The 16,964-nt window shown below is 42.7% G+C and overlaps 1 protein-coding gene and 1 long non-coding RNA gene across 5 annotated transcripts in view; one reads left to right on the forward strand and one right to left on the reverse strand.

Annotated features, from left to right (window-relative positions):
- LOC115132289 (protein kinase C and casein kinase substrate in neurons protein 1-like) overlaps nucleotides 1–16,964 on the reverse strand; it is a 51,165-nt gene that overhangs the window by 15,462 nt on the left and 18,739 nt on the right. For 2 of the 4 annotated variants that reach the window (XM_065020777.1, XM_029664774.2), the window contains exon 1: nucleotides 8,169–8,437. The exons of the other annotated variants lie outside the window; for them this stretch is intronic. The gene's annotated coding sequence lies outside the window, so the exon portion shown is untranslated. Of the gene's footprint in view, nucleotides 1–8,168; nucleotides 8,438–16,964 lie in introns of those variants that run through there. 4 annotated transcript variants of the gene reach the window in all.
- Nucleotides 12,156–14,998, forward strand: LOC135572564 (uncharacterized). Its single transcript, XR_010464399.1, has 2 exons — nucleotides 12,156–13,071; nucleotides 13,537–14,998. It is a non-coding gene; the product is annotated as an uncharacterized LOC135572564 (long non-coding RNA).

Genomic DNA, 16,964 nt, shown 5'->3' on the forward strand with positions numbered 1-16,964 from the left:
AGACACACACATGGACACACACATGGACACACACAGACACACACAGGACACGCACACCTGGATTTCCGTTTGGAAAATGTGGCGCCAGACAATGTGACCGGGAAGATTTTAATTTACCTTCCATTTGAGAAATTTACCGGACCCATATGCACTGGGTGCATAACCCATTAGTCCGTCCATCCACAGAGCTCAGAATTATAGAAATCCCATTTAGATTATGGAAATGTTTCTAACAGAACATGCAACTCATGTAATGCTGCAGCCAATAAAACGTCCTTTTCAAATATTCGCCAAAATACAATTTGCGGGAAAACACCATTCTAAACAGCATACATGACAGCGGTGCTATTATGACTAGGATTCTACTTTCGGCTTCTGGACAACGGAAGAAAGATGGTATTAAAACCAATAGAACAGAAAAGAAATGGCAAAGCAGGGAAATAAATTGAAATACATTTGACAAAATAATATAATTACTCCTGTCTATACTAAAATAAAGAAATAATGAAAAATACTTCACCAGAAAGCAAGACTTAGCAACGGAAGAATCATCATTAGCTTATTATTATTTATTTTGGGCTGTGGATTGTTTCAAATCACAAGCTCGTAGGCCTATGCCTATTTGGAAAAAGTAGCAATAGGCCAAGTTGATTATTTAGCTGTGGCTGTCAGTGAAAAGTATCTAAAATATGTCTGAAGATAATGTGGATTGAGTATAATTTAAAATGTTAAGACAAGAAGGGGGGTGTGGCAAAGATACAGACGAGTCTCTCTCCAGAATGGCTCTACTGTCGCTTGCCAATTCCTTGTGATTGTCTCCACCCCCCTCCGGGGGTCACCCATTTCCCTATTACCCTCAGTGTATTTATACCTGTGCTCTCTGTTTATCTGTTGCCAGTTCATCTTGTCTAGTCAAGTTAACCAGCATGGTTTTTCTGTGCACCTGCTGTTTCCAAGTCTCTGTTTTTCTAGTCCTCCCGGTCCTGACCATTCAGCCTGCCCTGACACTGAGCCCGCCTGCCTGACCATTCAACCTGCCCTGACACTGAGCCCGCCTGCCTGACCATTCAACCTGCCCTGACACTGAGCCCGCCTGCCTGACCATTCAACCTGCCCTGACACTGAGCCCGCCTGCCTGACCATTCAACCTGCCCTGACACTGAGCCCGCCTGCCTGACCATTCAGCCTGCCCTGACCTCGAGCCTGCCTGCCACTCTGTACCTCCTGGACTCTGACCTGGTTTATGATCTTTTGACAGTCCTTTGTTTTATAATAACTATCAGAGACTCGAACCATCTGCCTCCAATGTCGGCATCTGGGTCTCACCCTGTATCGTTATAGAGACTGCGTGAATCAGGCCTTCATGGTCAAATTTCTGCAAAGAAACCACTACTAAAGGACACCAATAAGTAGAGACTTGCTTGGACCAAGAAATAAGAGAAATGGACATTAGACCAGTGGAAATCTGTCCTTTGGTCTGAGGAGTCCAAATTTGAGATTTTTGGTTCCAACCGCAGTGTCTTTGTGAGACGTAGTAGGTGAATGGATGAACTCTGCATGTGTGGTTCCCACTGTGAAGCATGGAGGAAAAGGTGTGAGGGTGCTTTGCTGGTGACACTGTCTGTGATTTATTTAAAATTCAAGGCACACTTAACTAGCATGGCTACCACAGCATTCTGCAGCAATACGCCATCCCATATGGTTTGCGCTTAGTGGGACTATCATTTGTTTTTCAACAGGACAATGACCCAACACACCTCAGGCCAGGACCTGGTTTATTTCATAACCGTTATTTATGAGATTTGACTTTTTTAAATTTGTCGTTTGTTTGGAGTGCTCCATGTGAGCAATGAGCATGTGTCTGGTTTCTCTTTCCTGCTAATGTTGAGGGAGTACGCCCACCTGAGCACACATACGAGGTCCTGGCCTGCAGTGTGGAAATATAGGGAAATGTATATACAGTGGGGAGAACAAGTATTTGATACACTGCCATAGTGTGTTACTAATGGTTTTCTTTGAGACTGTGGTCCCCAGCTCTCTTCAGGTCATTGACCAGGTCCTGCCGTGTAGTTCTGGGCTGATCCCTCACCTTCCTCATGATCATTGATGCCCCACGAGGTGAGATCTTGCATGGAGCCCCAGACTGAGGGTGATTGACCGTCATCTTGAACTTCTTCCATTTTCTAATAATTGTGCCAACAGTTGTTGCCTTCTCACCAAGCTGCTTGCCTATTGTCCTGTAGCCCATCCCAGCCTTGTGCAGGTCTACAATTTTACCCCTGATGTCCTTACACAGCTTTCTGGTCTTGGCCATTGTGGAGAGGTTGGAGTCTGTTTGATTGAGTGTGTGGACAGGTGTCTTTTATACAGGTAACGAGTTCAAACAGGTGCAGTTAATACAGGTAATGAGTGGAGAACAGGAGGGCTTCTTAAAGAAAAACTAACAGGTCTGTGAGAGACGGAATTCTTACTGATTGGTAGGTGATCAAATACTTATGTCATGCAATAAAATGCTAATTAATTACTTAAAAATCATACAATATGATTTTCTGGATTTTTGTTTTAGATTCCATCTCTCACAGTTGAAGTGTACCTATGATAAAATTACAGACCTCTACATGCTTTGTAAGTAGGAAAACCTGCAAAATCGGCAGTGTATCAAATACTTGTTCTCCCCACTGTATATATATATATTTTTTTACATCAATTGCAAATGATAACATTAAAACTATAGTTCCTCACAGTAAGCTATTTGAAACATCTTTCCAACAATCTCCCTCTCAGTAATCCCCAATCCTCGGGGTGATATAGCAATGGAAGTTAAAGGATTATTTTGGCTTTTTTTCCCTCCTGTCATTTTGGCCAGCAACAGTTTTTTATTTATCGCCTTTTCATTTTTTTAATTGGCCAAAAGCCGACTAATGGAAACCCTGATGCACACACTGTATATCCTTTCTCTGAAAAGTCTACAAGAAGTTATACAGCCCAGATATCAGACAGTAAAAGAGACCAAAATAGACATTTATTTCACATTAACATCTAGTGTAAGTTTATACAACTGTAGGTGCCCTCTAACAATGTGATTCAACTGCCAATTACTTTGTAAACCTTTCCACTTTCTAAAAAATATAGTGCTTCCTGGCTTTCCTCCAAGATTTGAGATGAATAGACGATTAGTATCTATTCCTTTGACGGCTGGTCGATGTTTCCCTGCGAATAATAAAATAGCACAGACTATTCTTGTATTGAGCTCTAATTGAAACCTAATCTATTTTGCTCTCCTTTCCTGTCTCAATGAACTATTTATTAGTGGCACCTCCTTCAGGCCTAAACGTCTCCACAACTACCCAGTGCAAAATAGCAACCACATGGAGGGATACACTACATAAAACAACATTAAATGGTCCCTAAACAAGGAAGGAAATGTCTTAAAGACAAAATCCTGAGCATGTGTGCCAGCCCAACAACAGCACCAATACTTGGTTTGAAACAGAACAAGCTACATAACAAGCTTTGGTTTATTTACAAATCATAAATGACAAAACATAAACAATGGAGCAATACAATCTCGGATTTGGGTTGATCGTAGAGTAAGACGCTAAGTTAGCAAGCCATTTAGACATGCTATTTTTCTCTGGTGATGCTCCCTAAGAGGACAGAAGTAAAGGTGGCATGTCTGTTCGTTCTTCGGCTGTCTGCCATCTAGCATCTGTGTCACAGGGAATCACCAGGTGAACTGACTTACACACTGGCCATGTTCAGTAAATCCTTAGAGGGACCAACATAAGGTGAGTGTTGTGATCAGTTTGAGCCAACCTGACATATTAGTGTCTTTAACACCTCACAGATGAGGATTGGTGGATCTCAGAAGCCAAGTTGTATGCACATGATAGATAACAGCTACACATTTTCAGCCCTAATCTGTTACAAGGTCACCATAATCATGAACAGTCTACATTAAGACAGAAATTGTGTGGTTTGTGTGGTTGTGCCTGGGATTCTATAGCAGTGGTTCCTAACTCCACTTCTCAAGTAACCCCAACAGTACACATTTTTGTTGTAGCCCTGGATAAACTCACTTGATTCAACTTAACAGGACTTGGTGATTAGTTGATAAGTTGAATCAGGTGTACTTGTCCAGGGCTACAATAAAAATATGTGCTGTTCGGGGTACTCGAGGAGTGGAGTTGGGAAACACTGGTCTATAGGCTACTTGATACAGTATGCAATAGAGAGGCAATATAGATAGACAGTGTGTTTACTTCTTCAAACACATTTCTGCAGTATATGACCTTGAAGCCTTGATGATGGGCTACTCATCTCAATCGGAACCCTGGAACATTTTGTTCCTTGTGTGATGAATCGTGACTAGCAGGAGCACCGAGAAGCGCAGGCAGGGCAGCTATACTGCAGATACAGGACAGCAATGTCTGCATCAGCCCCGCAGTAATACAAACACAACAGTTATCGCCACTGCGCATCACGCTATCTTGCGTAAACCCAAGGCAGTTACACTACTGGTCAAAGGTTTTAGAACACCTACTCATTCAAGGGTTTTTCTTTATTTTTACTATTTTCTACATTGTAGAATAATAGTGAAGACATCAAAACTATGAAATAACACATATGGAATCATGTAGTAACCAAAAAAGTGTTATACAAATCAAAATATATTTTATGTTTGAGATTCTTCAAATAGCCACCATTTGCCTTGATGACATATTTGCACACTCTTGGCATTCTCTAAACCAGCTTCATGAGTTAGTCACCTGGAATGCATTTCAATTAACAGGTGTGCCTTGTTAAAAGTTACTTTGTGGAATTTCCTTCCTTCCTAATGTGTTTGAGCCAATCAGTTGTGTTGTGACAAGGTAGGGGGATATACAGAAGACAGCCCTATTTGGTAAAAGACCAAGTCCATATTATGGCAAGAATAGCTCAAATAAGCAAAGAGAAACGACAGTCCATCATTACTTTAAGACATGAAGGTCAGTCAATATTGAATTTTTCTAGAACCTTGACAGTTTCTTCAAGAGCAGCCACAAAAACCATCAAGCGCTATGATGAAACTGGCTCTCATGAGGACCGCCACAGGAATGGAAGACCCAGAGTTACCTCTGCTGCAGAGGATAAGTTCATTAGAGTTACCAGCCTCAGAAATTTCAGCCCAAATAAATTATTCACAGTTCAAGTGAACGGACACATCTCAACATCAACTGTTCAGAGGAGACTGTGTGAATCAGGCCTTCATGCACGAATTGCTGCAAAGAAACCACTACTAAAGGACATCAATAAGAAGAAGAGACTTGCTTTGACCAAGAAACATGAGAAATGGACAGTAGACTGGTAGAAATGTGTCCTTTGGTCTGATGAGTCCAAATTGGAAAGTGTCTTTATGAAATGTGGTGTGGGTGAACGGATGATCTTCGCATGTGTATTTCCAACCGTAAAGCAGGGAGGAGAAGGTGTGATGGTGCTTTGCTGGTGACGCTGTCAGATTTATTTTGAATTGAAGGCACACTTAACCAGCATGGCAACCACAGCATTCTGCAGCAATACACCATCCCATATGGTTTGGGCTTAGTAGGACTATAATTTGTTTTTCAACTGGACAATGACCCAACACACCCCCAGGCTGTGTAAGGGCTATTTTACCAAGAAGGAGAGTGATGGAGTGCTGCATCAGATGACCTGGCTCCCACAATCCCCCGACCTCAACCAAATTGAGATAGTTTGGGATGAGTTGGACCGCAGAGTGAAGGAAAAGCAGCCAACCAGTGCTCGGCATATGTGAGAACTCCTTCAAGACTGTTGGAAAAGCATTCCAGGTGAAGCTGGTTGAGAGAATGCCAAGAGTGTGCAAAGCTGTCATTGAGGCAACGGGTGGCTATTTGAAGAATCTCAAATATAAAATATATTTTGATTTGTTTTTTTAACTATGTACTCCGAGAGTCGGGAAGGAAGTTCAGGGAGTGAATACAGGAGCGGACCGGTCACCTCTGCTAAGGCGCGGGAGCATGATGACCTAGAGGCCGGAGAGAGAGCATACCTGACAGTACCGTCTCCCCGGCGCGTTCGGCTCCAGCCGCAGGACGCCAACCACAGGGACGATCCTGAGCGGACCTGTCGCCTCCGCTGTTTACTGTTTACTGTCACAGAGTTATTGCCTTGTAGTTTTATGAGCAATAAGATCTATACCATGCATGGTAATCAGAAGTCGTGACTCAGCAAGGCATTACATCTGTTTGATATGCTGCAGACAATGTTTCATCCAGGGGAACCAAGACATTTCATACTTTGACCCGCTGGTCAGGTTCTCTAGATAATCTCAACCAAGCTAGGACCCGCCCATTATTATTGGTGCGCTTCTCATTTCAGTGAGATCATAGGTCCGTCTACCTGTCTGTCAGTCTGGCCCTCCAATTAGCCTCTGGATCCCTGGCTAAGAGGCATGCTGTCCTCCAGAGCCGGCTAAGCCCCTGCAAGACTCTAAAAGCTGAGCTCATGAAGAAGCCCACATGGTTCTATACCGCACACTACTATAATATAGTTATTATACCATAGGCAGTTTCTAAATGTGAATAAAGCTAGATTATGTTTTCAACATTCATTCATTTGGGTGAAGTATGTGAATGTGAAATGTCATTGTCAAACATGCTCCATTTTGCAGGCATTTCCTTACATTGAATTATATTGGATAAACACTCAACCACACCTAAACATAACTGCATACTCTTTGAATAAACTGTGTAAAACCTTTGCTTTAGCGTTAAGTTATTTACTGTATTTTTGTGCAAAAACAAAAAACATTTTACATTATCAATGCTAATACTGTATATTTACATGTTAACACACTTGTGACATTGAAAAGCTAACTAAGCACACCTAACCTTCAGCAGCATTACCATTATTGTGAAATAACAAGGGAAAAACAGAACTCATACCATTCCAAAATCATCTTGTGAGACAAGCTACATGGAAGGTCACAGTCCTTTCATGCATGGTTAACCTCTCAAACTATTATAGGGTCAAAGGCTTATTGCTAGATCGGTTACTGGCACAATATTTGTTAATACTAAAGGACAATGTGGACACAAAGGTCCTCAGGGTCAGATGGTCACACTACAGAATGAGAATACATCATCCTCCGGTACTCAGGGTTGTAAAGTGGCATGTGCCAGAAAACAAAAATGATCATCACTTGAGGGGATGTGTACCCCGCACATTGAATCGGTACCGGTACCCCCTGTATATATATAGCCTCTTTATTGTTATTTTATTGTGTTACTTTAAAAAAATATTTAAGACATGATTCTCTTACTTTAAAAAAATTTAAATATAAAAAAGTTTGATTTAATTTAATTTGGGAGGTAGGGAGACATGCTGCTTAATTATTTTGGTCAATCTGCCAGCAGATTGTCTCCCTTTGCAACGCGCGGTGAGGAGATGAGAAAGACAGAGAATAGCCCAATTGATTGAAGCGTCAATTGATGTTCAGTATGACAGGTGTCAAATCTAAACATGAAAATAGCTACATCAAAGTTTCAATATATTGCACATCATTTTCATGTTGCTTGTGGTTTCAAGGCCACTAAATGTGCCAGTCCAAACAGATTCTACTTCTCCTTTTCAGAACAAGACTCAAAAGGTTATTTTCACTTCCTGTACCTAAAACTGATACAGTAAGCTGATCTTAGTATCAAGCCTTTTCCACCATAAAAAATGATTGAGTATATTTTGCTTAATGAGGAGAATATGCCTATAAAAATGATCCAAACAGTTCTAATAGGCTACTACGTTTTCTTGACAATTTATCAAACCCTATCTCTAATATAAACTTGGTGCCCATATAAAAAACACAACCAGTACACAGTCTCTCCCTTAATCACTAGAGGATAGACAATTTGACCAACTGAAAGCAACTTTAAATGACTTGGATAAGAGACATACATCCGAATGTCATATAATTGGGTCCATTAGAGTTTTGATCCAATCCTTGGGCAATTAATGAATCAACGACCTCTCTTGAAGACATAGCTTGCAGGATATTGCACTGTACAATCAACATACTAGGATCTGTCTAACAGCACAGCCAGAAGGAAATAAAGGCAAAGGTCAAAGCCATTATGGCTCAGAAATGAGCAACAATATTAATGATTTTCGCTTACCCTATTCGCACCCATGAAAACAGATTGAAGGACACTATCAAAAATAAATGTACATCCACAAGCCCTTGTGGGAACCATACACGGGCTACTCCCTCTTCGAGTCTTATTTTGTAGTCCAGATTTGGCTTCTGTTTGAATTCATTAGCAGGGAGAACAGTGGGCTCTGTTGAATTTCTTTGTTTTTGGCCGTCTTGGCCAGACCCAGTGTGAACAAGCCAGTGTTTCTCAATGGTGGACAGATAATCCTGCAATGTTCCAATTGAATGGCTTAGAAGGGGAGGGAGGGTGAAGAAGAGGATAGGAGAAGATAGGAGGAGCAATATAATATACATGCATTGCAGAGTGTGAGAGAGAGGAGGATGCAATGAAGGAGTCTGAGATTACACTAACTACCAGGATGTGATTATGTATTGATAGGCTAGCTAGCTAAACGTGCAAGGCATCCCAAACGTGTGTGTGTGAGAGAGAGGGAGATATATTGAGGCTGTGCTTGGTGTGTGTGATTGTTTATGCAAAAAAGCAGCATGCAAACCTACTGCCTGAATACAGATGGTATATGCTTAGATGAGGTGACTGGTGTGGAATAATGAAATAAGGAGTGGTATTGTTAAACATAATGATATATTATCTATGACTTCGTATATTGTGTAGCATGGGAGACCATGTTCATACCTTCGTCATAGGGCTGTTTGTCGCTCTTCTAAAGCCTTGTGAGTGAGAACCACAAAACACTTGTAAACCTATTACAGTAATCAGATTTCAGTCAGGTTCTAACTTTATTCTCTCACACCCTACCATCCCCCTTTCTGACACGTTTTAGAAATGAGGCTGATCACCAAACCAGGTAGCTTACTCAAATACGCCTGAACCCATCTATAACTCACTCTTACCTAAACAATATGAATTCCATAAACATTGGTGGTTGTCATGGCTACTGTTGGACAGAAATACACTCTGAGAAGACCTTCAACTGAGAAGCTGATAGGGAGGACACTCAAGGAGAGAGAGGAGGAACTGGAGAGAGAAAGTGATAGGGAGGGGGAGAGTGAGGCTTCTGAAGGAGAGCGAGAGAGTGAGAGCGAGAGAGATAGACAGCGAGGAAGGGAGGTAGGGAGATGAGACTTGGTGGAGCAGGTGCATAGAGCAATGGAAGCTGTTGTGAGAAAACAGTTGGTGAGCGGAATAGAGAGTGCCACCGGGTCAGAGTGGTAGCTAAATAGATCAGGAGAGAGACGTGATTCATCTCCGGGGCGTGCGGGCACTGCGGTTACAGCGGCAGGGTGGAATAAACAGGCTGTTGAATGTTGCTAGGAGACAGACAGAGCTACAGCGCTGTGTGCACGGGGCTTGCATCATCACAGTGGAGATGAGATGAGGGTGGGAAGCTGGCCATTATCCACATTCAGGCGAAAACATAAGGGGTGGTTAGGTGGATGAGTGTCGTCAGGTGACTCTGCAATCAACTCCTATAGGGTCTTCTCATATCCATAACAGCACAGCACCTGCACTCCAGTAAAAATGAGCAGACTATCTCGGTAAACGCATCAGGCATTCAGCGGTGTGTGTGGAGGGAGGATGGGTGTTTGTAAAAGATTGTTAGAAAGGAAGGGGCAGAGGGTAAATGTGATGGGGGGGGGGTATTGTTGTATTTATCAGTGGAATGTGTTCTACAGTGGGCCCTGTGCTCTGCTCTGCTCGCTGGGCCATGGATTGTGAGAGTTAAATCAGAGCTGACATGGCCATCCAGATGGGGAGACTGCAGCAGCATCTAAAAAATAACCTCCCTCTCCCCATGTACCTTCTCCCCTGTCACACAGACAACAGAACATGTTCATAGCCTCCCTCTCCCCATGTACCTTCTCCCCTGTCACACAGACAACAGAACATGTTCATAGCCTCCCTCTCCCCATGTACCTTCTCCCTGTCACACAGACAACAGAACATGTTCATAGCCTCCCTCTCCCCATGTACCTTCTCCCCTGTCACACAGACAACAGAACATGTTCATAGCCTCCCTCTCCCCATGTACCTTCTCCCCTGTCACACAGACAACAGAACATGTTCATAGCCTCCCTCTCCCCATGTACCTTCTCCCCTGTCACACAGACAACAGAACATGTTCATAGCCTCCCTCTCCCCATGTACCTTCTCCCCTGTCACACAGACAACAGAACATGTTCATAGCCTCCCTCTCCCCATGTACCTTCTCCCCTGTCACACAGACAACAGAACATGTTCATAGCCTCCCTCTCCCCATGTACCTTCTCCCTGTCACACAGACAACAGAACATGTTCATAGCCTCCCTCTCCCCATGTACCTTCTCCCCTGTCACACAGACAACAGAACATGTTCATAGCCTCCCTCTCCCCATGTACCTTCTCCCTGTCACACAGACAACAGAACATGTTCATAGCCTCCCTCTCCCCATGTACCTTCTCCCTGTCACACAGACAACAGAACATGTTCATAGCCTCCCTCTCCCCATGTACCTTCTCCCTGTCACACAGACAACAGAACATGTTCATAGCCTCCCTCTCCCCATGTACCTTCTCCCCTGTCACACAGACAACAGAACATGTTCATAGCCTCCCTCTCCTCTATACCTGTACTGCTATACCCAGACAACAAAACATGTTCATAGCCTCCCTCTCCTCTATACCTGTACTGTTATACCCAGACAACAGAACATGTTCATATAGCCTCCCTCTCCCCATGTACCTTCTCCCCTGTCACACAGACAACAGAACATGTTCATAGCCTCCCTCTCCCCATGTACCTTCTCCCCTGTCACACAGACAACAGAACATGTTCATAGCCTCCCTCTCCCCATGTACCTTCTCCCCTGTCACACAGACAACAGAACATGTTCATAGCCTCCCTCTCCTCTATACCTGTACTGCTATACCCAGACAACAGAACATGTTCATAGCCTCCCTCTCCTCTATACCTGTACTGTTATACCCAGACAACAGAACATGTTCATAGCCTCCCTCTCCTCTATACCTGTACTGCTATACCCAGACAACAAAACATTTCCATAGCCTCCCTCTCCTCTATACCTGTACTGCTATACCCAGACAACAGAAGATGTTCATAGCCTCCCTCTCCTCTATACCTGTACTGCTATAACCAGACAACAAAACATTTCCATAGCCTCCCTCTCCTCTATACCTGTACTGCTATACCCAGACAACAAAACATTTCCATAGCCTCCCTCTCCTCTATACCTGTACTGCTATAACCAGACAACAAAACATTTCCATAGCCTCCCTCTCCTCTATACCTGTACTGCTATACCCAGACAACAAAACATTTCCATAGCCTCCCTCTCCTCTATACCTGTACTGCTATACCCAGACAACAGAAGATGTTCATAGCCTCCCTCTCCTCTATACCTGTACTGATATACCCAGACAAGAAAACATTTCCATAGCCTCCCTCTCCTCTATACTTGTACTGCTATACCCAGACAAGAAAACATTTCCATAGCCTCCCTCTCCTCTATACCTGTACTGCTATACCCAGACAACAAAACATGTTCATAGCCTCCCTCTCCTCTATACCTGTACTGTTATACCCAGACAACAAAACATGTTCATAGCCTCCCTCTCCTCTATACCTGTACTGCTATACCCAGACAACAAAACATGTTCATAGCCTCCCTCTCCTCTATACCTGTACTGCTATACCCAGACAAGAAAACATTTCCATAGCCTCCCTCTCCTCTATACCTGTACTGCTATACCCAGACAACAGAAGATGTTCCTTGAAACGATTCAAATGTATTTTGGGTCAAAATAATCTCTCTCAAACATGTACAGTTCTATGCAATGGCTGCTTCCAGTAGTCTCGTGTTGCCATACCTCCAAAATCACGTCGTTGTCACGCCTCCCTTTGAGAAAAAAATGGTTTGAACGGTCTGCTGGTACCAGCGGCACAATTTTGATTGTATGTTTCATTTCAAGACCCCTCCCTTGACACGCCCATAGAAGGGGTGCTGTAAACGTTACTGTTTTCCTGTCGGGGTAGTTGCTGCCTATGCTAGTTTCAAGTGCTAGTTTTCACATTATAAAGTGTGGGTGACAGTCTGTGATTTATATTTATTGAAAGTGGATTACGCTGCTAAAGACAAACGTCACAACACGTTCTAAATCGCTCGAGTGACACTTTTTTTCCCCATTCACCATTCAATGTGAACAAGACAAAGGAGCTGATCGTGGACTACAGGAAAAGACGGGAACGAACAGGCCCCCATTAACGACAGGGCTGTAGTGGAGCGGGTTGAGAGTTCCAAGTTCCTTGGTGTCCACATCACCAATGAACTACCAGATCCTCAAAAAGTTATACAGCTGCATCATTGAGAGCATTCTGACCAGTTGCATCACAGCCTGGTATGGTAACTGCTCTGCTGACCACACCGCTCACGTCGCGTGCGTGCTTCGCGTTGCAAAATACATTTCCACACGTTATTCAATCATTGCACCCACACTGCTCGCTCATGCCAACGAGCATCTGTGTTGCCAGGCGCTAACATAGAAGCTGCTTCTATTTGTGATGCAGATCGCGCTGCAAATCCTGCCTCTCCCATCTCCTCATTAGTTTATAGAAGCAGATACCCACACGCCATCTCCTCATTGGTTATACCCACATGGGTGATTGAAAGAGGAACTGAGGTCGATCATCGTCATGGTAATACTATTAGATGCCAATCGCCATGTAAGGTCCAAAGAAGAAAAAGCCTGAAAGGAGGAGAGATGACTAGAAACAATTCGGTTGACTGTTTTATTTGATCCACATGGTTGCTGGCTGCGCTTTGCTACCACCAAAGATATTGTGAAGATTGTCCATTATTTAGTTTTTGTAAGAACCCAAAAAACAGAGGCAGTTGGAGAACCTATTCAAGTGAGTAAATACATTTTTTCAATAAAAAAAACAATGTATTATATGATAGATAGCTAGCTAGCTGGCTACAGTAGGCCACTTTGTAGGCTAACTCATCTAAGCTGCTAGCTAGCTAGCTAACTAACTTTACACACTGTTTAGTTAAGTGAATTAAATGTCATCAGCTAGCTAACTTCCTATTAGCTAGGTATCTTAATAAATGTAAATTTAAAAAATGCAGTCTCCAAGTGCATTTGTAGATAATAGCCATGGAAGAGGATGAAATTGCAGCTCCAGATGTCAGTAAAGGGAGAGTGTAGGCTACTGGATAAGGGAGGTCATTTTTTGGAAGGACATTTTTAAAAGATTCACCAGTACCTAGAGGGGAAAACTTTGAGGACATAGAGATAATAGCAACATAATGTTAAGTGCTGTCTAATTTGAGTATAATGAAACCCGTTTCTTTGTGATGTTTTCTGTCCTCAGATATGGAAAGCTGTGAAAGCCTGTTTCCAAATGAAGAGAGAGGTCCCAATGAATATCCTAAGAGACTAATGGTATATCCTAAATGCCATGGGTTATGTGTGTAGGCCTACCTATGTTAGAAAATGTTGTATACAAAAATACAGTTAATCACTCACAATGTATAAACCTATTACAATTGGAGCAGGCCAGCCTTGCTGGAGGTCTGCAGGGTTATATTTCAGCCCAGCAATAACACACCTGATTCAACTCAAATCAAATCTAATGAGTTGATAATCAAGTGTGCTATTGCTGGGCTGGTATAGAAGGCTCCTCACCCAGTAGATTAGGGATCAGTGGAGCAAAGTAGATCAGTAGATTAGGGATCAGTGGAGCAAAGTAGATCAGTAGATTAGGGATCAGTGGAGCAAGGTAGATCAGTAGATTGCTGGTATAGAAGGCTCCTCACCCAGTAGATTAGGGATCAGTGGAGCAAAGTAGATCAGTAGATTAGGGATCAGTGGAGCAAAGTAGATCAGTAGATTAGGGATCAGTGGAGCAAGGTAGATCAGTAGATTAGGGATCAGTGGAGCAAGGTAGATCAGTAGATTAGGGATCAGTGGAGCAAGGTAGATCAGTAGATTAGGGATCAGTGGAGCAAGGTAGATCAGTAGATTAGGGATCAGTGGAGCAAGGTAGATCAGTAGATTAGGGATCAGTGGAGCAAGGTAGATCAGTAGATTAGGGATCAGTGGAGCGAGGTAGATCAGTAGATTAGGGATCAGTGGAGCAAGGTAGATTAGTAGATTAGGGATCAGTGGAGCAAGGTAGATCAGTAGATTAGGGATCAGTGGAGCAAGGTAGATCAGTAGATTAGGGATCAGTGGAGCGAGGTAGATCAGTAGATTAGGGATCAGTGGAGCAAGGTAGATCAGTAGATTAGGGATCAGTGGAGCAAGGTAGATCAGTAGAGTAGGGATCAGTGGAGCAAGGTAGATCAGTAGATTAGGAATCAGTGGAGCAAGGTAGATCAGTAGATTAGGGATCAGTGAAGCAAGGTAGATCAGTAAATTAGGGATCAGTGGAGCGAGGTAGATCAGTAGATTAGGGATCAGTGGAGCGAGGTAGATCAGTAGATTAGGGATCAGTGGAGCGAGGTAGATCAGTAGATTAGGGATCAGTGGAGCGAGGTAGATCAGTAGATTAGGGATCAGTGGAGCAAGGTTGGCCACTGCTGGTATGGAGTTTTTCTTTTTTACCTGAAATAAAGTTTTTGTAATAATAGCCTACTTGTTACTGCTCAATTATCTATTGTTGGTTAGACTAAAATGTCTAATCTTTACATACGAGTTAGCTTATTTGTACATGTTGAAGTGACGAAGTGTTGATTCTTTGAAGTGAAGTGTTTATACTATTATTCAAAATGAACTAGTGTCAATGTTGATGAATCACCTATCACAATCCTGCAATAAAGAGGGGAAGGGTTTCTGTCTGTAATGGGTCTGTGTTTTCAAATGAACATTTCCTTTTTGTCTAGTTGTAAGATCTCCAATGTGTTTTATTTGATTGTCACTCTCTCTCAGTATATCAACGATGTGAATCCATTCTGCAGCTTATGTGGCATGCATCACCAACGCAGCCTTAGGCCTACAGTATGACGGCATTACTGGCCTCATGGGCATCTGTCATCTGAAGCAGAGAATAGCTCAACTCACACATGTTGAGCTATATGTTCTCAATTCAAAATGATACCAGTAGACAATGTATATGAGGCAAACCATATAACAGATTTTTTACATGCCTTTTAAGTGCTGAGAAATACATTGGTTTAGAGCAAATCCAACCCTTGTAATTTAGTATGAAAATAAGGAGATGACAATTAGGCTACAGGAGATGAGCATTACAGGCATTAACATTTTATGAGGTTCATTTTATTTAATTCATTACAGTAATGTCGCTTGCAAAATGATTGCAGTTGTTCCCATAGATACTGTAGACAGTACATGGTTGCTCTATGTATCACTGACTCTGGATAAGCTAGAGACACAGCTAACCTTTTATAAAAAATGTGGTTGGCCTTATAATCGTGAGAGAAAATGAACTAGCTATTACGTTATACCTAGGTATCTTACAAGGTCAGCTGACTTTTCTCAAAACTAACCTGTGTTGGTCCAAAAAAGTGCAAAGTATTCAGACCCCCTCACTTCTTACACAATTTGTTACATTACAGCCTTATTCTAAAATTGATTACATTTTCCTCATCAATCTACACACAATACCACATAATGACAATGCAAAAACAGTTTTTTAGAAATGTTTGCAAATATATTTAAAAAACCTATTCAGACCCTTTACTCAGTACTTTGTTGAAGCACCTTTGGCAGCGATTACAGCATTGAGTCTTCTTGGGTATGCAACTACAATCTTGGCACACCTGTATTTGGGGAGTTTATCCCATTATTCTCTGCAGATCCTCTCAAGCTCTGTCAGGTTGGATGGGGAGCATTGTTGTACAGCTTTTTTCAGGTCTCTCCAGAGATGTTCGATCTGGTTCAAGTCCGGGCTCTGGCTGGGCCACTGAAGGACATTCAGAGACTTGTCCAGAAGCCACTCCTGCATGGTCTCGGCTGTGTGCTTAGGGCCGTTGTCCTGTTGATTGGTGGAGTGCTGCAGAGATGGTTGTCCTTCTGGAAGGTTCTCCCATCTCCACAGAGGAACTCTGGAGCTCTATCAAAGTGACCATCGGGTTCTTGGTCACCTCCCTGACCAAGGCCTTTCTCCCCCAATTGCTCAGTTTTTCCAGGCAGCCAGCTCTAGGAAGAGTGATGTGGAAATAATCAGAATTGGTTGGTAACATAGGTAAGATGTTTTATATTCATCATATGTTTGTAAGTTACTTCTCATCAGAATGTTATTTTTGTATAATACTGTGGCGGGGTTGCAGTTATCTGTTCTATGTCAAGACTAAGTTGCATGGGCCGCAGAGAGGGGAGAGGTCAAAGTGGAGTGGAGTCTTTTGCTCCACTGTGTGTGTGCCAGTCACTCCCTACTTTTCCCAGCGGGGAAAGGAGGGTGGCAGTGTCTGGAATCATTCTATGCTCCCTCTAATGTTGTCCCTATCTTAACCTATAGCAATCATTCTCCTCTCCGTGAGTTTGTCCAGGATTGGTTGTATTTAGAATTGGTTGTATCTAAATGACAATTTGATATATGCCTGTTGATATGGAGGATTGGTTTATGGTTCTGAGTTTGAGAAAGGAGACAAAGCTGAACAATGAATTATGCCGATGCTGTCTTATCCTGTGTATCTTTGCTATAAAGGATCCCATTTGCCATTATGTTGGGACTCTCAACTTTTCATTAGAGATACTGAACTGTTGAAAGTCAAAATGCTATTGCAATGTGGAGGGGGCTCTCAGAGAATTCATTGAGAGACACTGAATTACCTGAGA

The sequence above is a fragment of the Oncorhynchus nerka genome, linkage group LG7, assembly GCF_034236695.1.
Source record: "Oncorhynchus nerka isolate Pitt River linkage group LG7, Oner_Uvic_2.0, whole genome shotgun sequence".
In the NCBI taxonomy this organism is placed as follows: domain Eukaryota; kingdom Metazoa; phylum Chordata; class Actinopteri; order Salmoniformes; family Salmonidae; genus Oncorhynchus; species Oncorhynchus nerka.